Source organism: Prinia subflava, chromosome 3, assembly GCF_021018805.1.
Source record: "Prinia subflava isolate CZ2003 ecotype Zambia chromosome 3, Cam_Psub_1.2, whole genome shotgun sequence".
NCBI lineage: Eukaryota > Metazoa > Chordata > Aves > Passeriformes > Cisticolidae > Prinia > Prinia subflava.
In genome coordinates this window covers 73,306,844-73,315,736 of record NC_086249.1, presented here as the reverse complement: position 1 = coordinate 73,315,736, position 8,893 = coordinate 73,306,844, and positions in this window count along the sequence as shown.

The window sequence follows — 8,893 nt, the reverse complement described above, 5'->3', positions numbered from 1 at the left end:
CTGAATATTTCTAGGAAGAGAGCCTTCTGTATTATTTCAAGGGAACTGGTGAAACATAGCCTAATACAGAAAAAATTCCTAGGCACTTCAGAGCATACATATCATCACCTGATTATTAATTTGTGCAACTATTCCTGATCAGATATTCAAGGGCTGACAGCTGAATTGTTAATGTCTGCTCCCCCTGTTAGGATAAACCCCTTAAAACCAAGCAGATTTTAAAAACTAAGAGACCCTAAACAACAAAAATTTTCTCCATTCTACTCCATTTAACAATGGAGCATTGTTAAATTATCTCCATGCTGCTTCTATACAATTAATATAAGAATGTCCTTCAGAATGATTTGTTCTATTTTCCTCCCCTGTTGGTATGCAGAAAACCTTTCAGGTACTCAAAAACACTCCTTACAACATTTTTAAACTTCATGTCCTAATCATCCTAATGCCACCATCAATAACTAGGACTGTCACTGTCTGTTGATTTACAAGTAGTTATTAAAAATCTGCTTCCTGTCTAGATTTCTGATAATAAATAAGGAGTCTTCTCATATAGAGTGCTCATGGCCTAACCAAATATGACAACATATTTGTGAAGATGACATTCTCAGTGAAGACAACTATGTCAGTGTTCATTATGGAACCAAATACGGAGGAAAATAAATATATCCACCTGCTATAGCCATCATTCAAAGAAAATTTTTCTTACCCTTGTAACACTCCTCCGTACCAAACTTTATCTGCCCAAGAGCACAATAGTGAAGAGCAGCATTTAACACTCAGTTGACAGAAAACCAACTCTCAGCCAAACTGCGGTGATATAAAATTCATCAGAGACAGGCAGAGGGAAAATGTCCATCCTTCTGCCTAGTGAAAGTAAATAAATTACTTGTTTCTGGAACAGCTTTTGCTCACAGTTTCAAAACACGTCAGCTTCTTTAGAACTGAACCATCTAGGAAAATAATTGCTCTTGGTCACTTCACCCAGAGAGATATTCAGAAATTCATTCTGTATGAGAGAAAGATACATTTCTAGCCAGTCTGCTCATCAGTCTCAATTACTGGCCAACACTGATAATTGTGCTTGTTCAGACTCCTTATTACTAACCTGGTACTCATTAATAGAAACTCTTCCATTGAGGTCTTGGGGTGTCTCAGCCTCTGCTCAGGGTCAATACCCTGAGAAAGAAAGCCCTCTGAAAGGCAGCTGTGAGAGACTGGAATGTTAAAATGGTTAATGGCTAAAAACAACTGGCCATTTGCAAAAGCTACAGGTGCTTTTCTGACCACGCTCAAAGTAATTATCCAGGTGCAGAGAGGGTGCACAACCACCACCAGGGGCTGCAAGCTGGAGGTTGAGCCAGCTAAGGGAAGAGGCCTATAAGAAGCAGATTGTGTGAGGTGGAATAGTGCTTTTGCCATGTCATGTCCTTACACAAATGACTCAAGAGTGAAAACTCCCTTCCAGGGACTTCCTGGGCCTTCAAATGTGACCTGAAGATACTCATCTCTTCTGATGGGCTCAGCTGTGGTGGAGAGGCAGCTGAAATGTCTTAGAAGGTGTCATAAGCCATCAAAGAACCCTTACTGCCCTGTGATTAACAGTCTTGCATCAGACACTGTAAGAGTCCCTGCCCCATGGGTGGTGTCAGCATTCCCACTGAGCCTGAGCACAATAATCCACTGAGCTTTGTGGATTTTGGGTTTTCCCAGTCCCCAACACTATTATCATCACTTTGACCAATGGGCATCAAGGATATTGAAATTGCAACAATCAGGTCTTGTTTTGGGATCCAGAGGTAGTGATATCTTTCTGCTCTTATCCTGTCTTTCTTTTCCCTTATACATTTTCTTAAGTGTTTGTTGTGCTTTTGTGTTACTATGGATAATAACCAAAACATATACATACCTACTTTCCATTGCAACCAAATTGTTCTAAAATAAACCCTACTTATTTCTATTATTTCTATTTATATTTGTATTCACCTATCAGTCAGTGTCATTTCACTCTAATCTGCCCCAAAGAGATATGTTAACAAGAACCTGGCTTACTCTCACCTTCTGGGGTGGGTTGTGACAGCAATGAGCTTCGAAACAACTATGTTCTCATCCAAAAGATTGACCTATCTACAGACATTGTTGTTTTTCATTAGTAAAAAAAAAATTGCTGGGAAATATTTTGATAAAACTGTAACATAGTTAATAAATCTGTTTTATACAAAATTTTAGAAATATTTGTAATAAGGGCCATCTGAAATCTGCACCTTTGCTTGAAAAAAAATCAAGAGTGCAGAGTTGGTATTATTTTTCAGTATACCAGTGGAGAGTGCTTAATTTTTCTGACTAAAATATATTTTTCTGCTTGAGAATTCATAATAAACAGTGAAGGTGGAAGAGAAACTTGGTTTGAATCTGTCAGAGGAAGGCTGCTCCAGCACAGAGGATGGAGGGAGGGTTCCTGCCTCTGGGAACTTGAGAGAAGGGAGTGAATTTTCCAAACCTTTAAAAAAGGAATGTTGTTAGGACTTACCTTTGGCAGAGGTTCACAGCAGTTTCAGTCCATCCATGGTTTTCTGATGAAGAAGGACACATGCCTTTCTGATGGAGAAGATGAGAGGATGCAGCCCTCTATGATGCTATTTAAACTGTGAAGCTTATATAATTCCCCATTTAGTCTTCTGGGGAGTCCCAAAGAGACTCTTTGTTCTGAGGTGATTTCACAAAACTCTAGCTTCCACTATGGGTCAAGCTTGCCTTAACATTTTCAAATCCTTTCCCGCATTCTGTCCAGTGTTACTTCCCTTTTCCCATAGATCAGCTTACTCACCTCCCTGTGTGCAACCAGATCAGCTAACTAGTAAATCAGTCAGATCCCTGCCCTTTCAGTGACAGACATTACTTTTTTCTCACCAGCCCAGTGCATTTATTTATGCTAGTACTACCACCTCTACTGACGAGAGTTTGCACGTCAGCCCAGCTGATTCAGGTTGTCATCACTCTCTTAAACTGTTCCCTACATTAGGCTGAGTCACACTAATTCAGCCACTTCCACTTCATTTTCGTCTGACAAGTGTATGTGGCCAAATGTTTATATTCCTTTTAAAACATTGTTTCTTAGTTTAACAAGGTGGGGGTTTGTTTTGTTTTGTTTTGTTTTGTTTTGTTTTGTTTTGTTTTGTTTTGTTTTGTTTTGTTTTGTTTTGTTTTGTTTTGTTTTGTTTTGTTTTGTTTTTTCTGAGGGACCGTAGGAACCTAGAATGATTTGGGTTCGAAAGGACCTCAAAGATCATCTCATTCCAACCCCCCGCTATGGGCAGGGACACCTTCCCCTAGACCAGGTTGCTCCAAGCTCCAACCCAACTGGCCTTGAGCACTTCAGGAGTGGTGGGTCCACAACCTCTATGGACAACCTGTTCCAGTGATTCAGCACCCACTCAGGAAAGAATTTCTTCAAATATATCCAATCTAAATCTACCTCCTTTCAATTTGAAGCCATTGCCTTATCTCACATATATTTACCAATACCCTCAGGAGAAATTGCCAAAGAGGTGTTTTTCTCTCAAAGCCATCCCTTCTGCTGGGTGAAATACTAACATTGATCATCTCCTGTTAGATCAGACCTATGATTACATGGCTGAGTTTTGGACATGTCCTTTGAACAAAAGGATTAGCCAAATCAGGAAAATTTGTGGTCAACAGATCAGTAAAGAAGGCTGCTAAACCTGAAAAGATCATGTCAGTGTGGCAAAGATGGACTGCAGTCAGACTTGGGATCTTTTCTGCTTCCTTTACATCTAAAAATAGAGTTGCTTTGATAGAGTGACTGCCCTCAATATGGGTGGAAAGCACACTACGAGCTATTCAATATTTAGAGTTTTTAAATCACAGTATCTTTTCTAAAATCTCATAGGAAAAAATACAACAATTTGAAAAATGCAGGGCAAATTGTTGTTAGAAATACTGGGAAAAAAAAAAAAGAAAAGCAGAATTTTCTTAGATAGTGTATCTCACAAAATTCAACAACGAATCAATGAATGAGGTACATCACATCTAAGAATAAAATAGCTCAAATGCAAAAACTTCACTATTAGAACATGACAAGCCCATGTCTTCTATGAAATACAGAAAGACACATAATTCATTTAATTCCTTAACATTTTCTCACACAAAACTCAGAGTAGCCTAGACTGGAAGTGACTACAGCACAATTCTCTATGAGAGAGAATACAAGACTGAGTGGGAAAGAAATGCAAGTACTTATGTGATGTAGAACCACAATTTCAGACTGATGCATATCACCCTTCTAGGAAAAATTAGGTAGATGTCACTGCAACCCGAAACGCAAAGGGATTCTGTAATAAAGAATTTTCAGTCTTTTCTGTCTATTTTTATCTACACAAGTCAAATTCAGCTATTATTATTTTCAATGAAAATAAATACACTCTGATAAAACAGCACCTTGCTCACCCTGTTCAAGAATCCATTTCTGTTCACAGAATTTAAAATTAGCATTATAAATTATAGGTGAATATAATACAGAGTTTTAATCTACACTTTAGAAATTCCTATTTTTGAAGTCTTGAACTTTAACATCCACTGTATGGAGCTTTAATTCTGGAAAATTACTAAATATTAAAATAAAAAAAATATTTAAATAAAATCCAGGATTAGGAACTAACTGAAGCTAAAAACCTTTATCTAATCTGATACAGAAATTATCTGGATAGGAACCTTCTAGCACAGTTTTCAATATTAGAAAGCAGGCATTCTTTATTACAGCATGGTCACACTGAGGATATTTCCTCTAATCCAGTGTGTTGAGCATCACGTGAACAGAGATTGTGTCATACACACTGATTACATATTCATTAGATATCCCCACCTCCTTGGTTTTACATAATCACACCCCTTATTGGAAGCCCTTACATGATTCTTTAGGTTCTGTCTTCGTTGCCTGGGGTCCTTTTCAGGTGTCTGTTCCTCAGTCCCCACGACTGAGTAAGCACAATACCATTGCTCTGCATAACTTCTGCTGTGTCAGCCTTGCAGAGCTGCGCTGGCATCCTGCTTGCGTTTTGCATGATTTCTGTCTGCCTAAGTTACATCCTTTATCTTTTTCTTTGAGGCTGTGTTGTTCTGTTCTACTGTCCTTGATAAGAGTAAAATGTTCTGTTCTACTGTCCTTATCAAGTGAGGAAAGTGCTGCTCTGCCCCACTGTCCTTATCAAAATTATTTCCAATTATCCGCTTTTAAACAATTTGTTGTACATCAAGAAAAAGGCTAAGGTGAAATGTTAACACCACAATAGATATCCACTTTGGCAGGAGGCTGGGTTTAGGTTTCAAATTGTGGTAGACTCCAACGTGCATTATTGCCTGATAAAATGCTCTGTAAAATAAACCAGTTTGGTTCTGCAGTGAATATATTATCCATGTAGATTCTTTTAAATTACTATTTCTATCATTGCATGAATAAAAAGGAGTCTAGTAGAGTCCCTTCACTTGGTGCAAAATTTTCCTTCACAGTATAGTTTTGTGTGACCTGGAGATTTCTGTTCCTACCCTGACAGCTGGAAATATATAGAAACAGTGTTTCCATATCTGAGTCACAGTCTGAAAAAACATCTCATGTGCATGAGATTTGGAGAGTACTTACTGCAATCATATTTTCTAGAATACCAAAACATAAGTATGGTTTTGATTAGAAGGGGTATTCAAACATTGTCTAGTCCAACCCTGCCCCCAGCCTGATCTTGGACACTTCCAATGAAGGAGCATCCACAGCTTCTCTGAGCAACCTGTTCACAGAGATCGGGGATTGCCCCAGCCCAGGAGCAGGACCTTGTTAATTCATGTGAAGTTCACTTGAGCCCATTCCTCAAGCCTGGTAAGCCCCAAGGCTGCCAAGCCTCAAGCCTCCCTCAGGATGACATCCCCTGTGTCTAACATAACAACTGCACCACTCAGCCTGTGTCACCACAAACTCAGGGGTGACCTTGATCCCACTGGCCATGGCATTGCTGAAGAGGTAAAACAGTGCTCAGACAAGCAGGGACCTATGTGGGACACCCCTTGTTACTGATTTCCACTTGGGCATTGAGGCACTGACTCTAAGCCTTTGGATGAGCCCATCCAGCCATCTAAGGGTCCATCTGTCAAACTCATGTCTGCCTAAGCTAGAGGCAAGGCTGCTGAGGGGGACCATATCAGAGGACTCACAGAAGGGATTTACATGGGAATGATTTGAAACTGAGTTTGAAATGTTTGCGTAGAAATGTGTTTTAGAGTTTAATGCATGGAGAGACATAAGGCTGCTTCTTACAAAAATCTTCCTTCTGATATTAGGGTGTGTTTTCCTGGCATTTGCAAGAGGGGAGAATTAAAGCAGAATAAAACAGACACAAACCAAAGAACAGAACGCCTAAACAAGGGATGACTGAGTGCTATCCAGAAGCAAAATTATGCCCTCAGAAATTTCCAAGTGGCCCTCATCGTGTGTGCAGGCGATGCCTTGCTGCTTTCCAGGCCCAGTGAGCAATCAGCCTTTGTTCCTGTTACTTGGGGAGATTCTCAAAGTGGCCACATGATGGTAGCCCAGGATCAGCTACAAACAAGCTAAAACGTGAAAGTGAAGGAAATAAGGAGGAAAATTAAACTTATAAACTGAAATAAATGTCTGGATGAGTCATCACCACACAGTGACGACCTGAGCCTTTATTCAGCTTTCAGGTATCATAATATCCAGAACAGAACCGCCAAGTGTACCTACTGGATAGCCCTATACTGAGACATGCTGTGTTTGGAGCTCTGCCCTCTTACAGACAAATTCATACCTAGCAAACTTCTGCTTACACTTTCCCTCCTGCTTCTTGATACCTCACATAAAAGGTGACTGGTTTAAAATAGACTAAACCAGAGCAAGAAATCAGAAACGAATGAAAGATTCTCTTTTGATTATTAACTTCTTTATTACTGTGACTGCAATGTTCACTCTTGGCATTAGCTATGAAGAAGATTAATTGCAAATTGTAGAATTCCTATGTTTTAAATTAAAGGCTACAAAGTTATTCATGTAAAAGTTGTACAATTATTCTGATTTTAAGAATTGATTGATTGATACAGATTGACCCAAAAAGTCTGTGGTAAAATGTGCTGGTCTTGAAAAGGGCACCTTTAGACTATTGTGCCATGCAACTTCCCTCTCTTTCATAAATCAAATCAAGTCAAATCATATCAAATCAAATCATCCTTCAGACTGCAGGATAGTGAAGGAGAACTTCATCATCTGGTTGTCTGGCTTGGTGAAATCATCCACGTCTAGGTCAAACACTGATTATGAAACTCTAATTGACAAGATGTGATACTTGTGTAGTACCACAAATCCTCTGCACAGGTGACCTGGGGTATAAACATGAAGTCTTACATTCCGTGCAGCTAATTAAATTGCCTATACTGAAACTGATAGAATATTGTTTGCTCTGGATAAACATTGAAGTTTCCAACTTTTCTAGACTATATGAAAGATTTTATTAAGAAAAATTACTTGAAAATTAATTGAGATTTTTATTCCAGCTCAGTTTCTGGTAAACTAACTCACTGTTGCAGTTGCACCATCACCCAACTTCTCTAGGGCTTGGACTCAGGGTTCCAAGAATAATTGTTCTGAGAACAGAACAGGGCCCAGTTTCAAGAATTACAGAAACTGAGTAGTTACAAAAGTCTTGGCATTATCACAGTCCTCCAGCAGGCCTCTTTCAATTCCTCTACAGAGCAGCAATCAGAAGTCTTTACTTCTGCAGGTCCTGAAACAAAATGTCATAGCAGGGTACATGATGGTGTCCTGTTGCTTACTCTGTGAATAAAATTGAGGAACTGAGACCTAAAGAAGAGGAAATATCTCAAGAACCATCCCCTACCTATTCCTCCTCTGTCCAGAAGAGCAACAAGAACAAAGACTGATGGAAATGAAGATGCACAAGATACAGACAAAGAGAAGAAGGACAGATTTTATGCTGTTTACCACTCTTTCAGTGAGATATAACACCAAAGAATAGTACATTCAGTGAACATTATTTATAATCTGATTTAAACGTTGTTGTCTACTTTAATAACTTCATTTTCCTGTTAAAAATATTTAAAGATGAAGAAGACTGGGGGCTCAGTACTCAGACTGTATTATGGACTACCTGAAAAAGCAGGTGCTTCTCAGTTCCAGGACACCAGCACAGAAAAGTGAGATACTATTGATTTGGTACACTCAGGACATTTCATACATACAGAAACTTTTCCTGAGCTGTGCGTTGAATTCACCCAACCCAGAAAAATGTATACACAAAGCAGGAAGGTTCTCGAGACTGGTGACATGGTTTATTGCCCACCTAAAGGGAATGAGGCTGGCTAGTGCAAAGCTGGGAGCAGCTCTTCTGCAGGCCAGAGCAGTGGGCTGATACTCCTGTACAGGGCAGCATCCCTATGCAATAAGCAGGAAACAGTGGCATGGCTTGAAGCAATGATACCTGACCTACACCTGAGCCAGAAGGAAGACCCATGTTCATCCACCTGTCAGGGGGTGCCCTGTACAAACATTTATATGAAAAATGTGTGACAGGAATGACTGAAAATCGTGTGAATCAAGTAATGAAGAGGGCGTCCCTCTAGTCTGACCTGTTTGTCTCCCAAGGCGGGGAGTGACCCTGCCTCTCCCCATGGTTTAACGGAAGTAAGGATAAGGGAAATGAGGCAATGAAATCACATTGCCAAAGCACGCAAAAATATACCAAGGGAAAATCATAGTTTCTATTCTTTTTGTTCTCCATTGCTGTAAGCACCACAGGGAAACAGGTTTTCAAGGAGGTAGGTTTAATTTTGTCTGTTTTTTTTTCTATTTTCTTCTCTG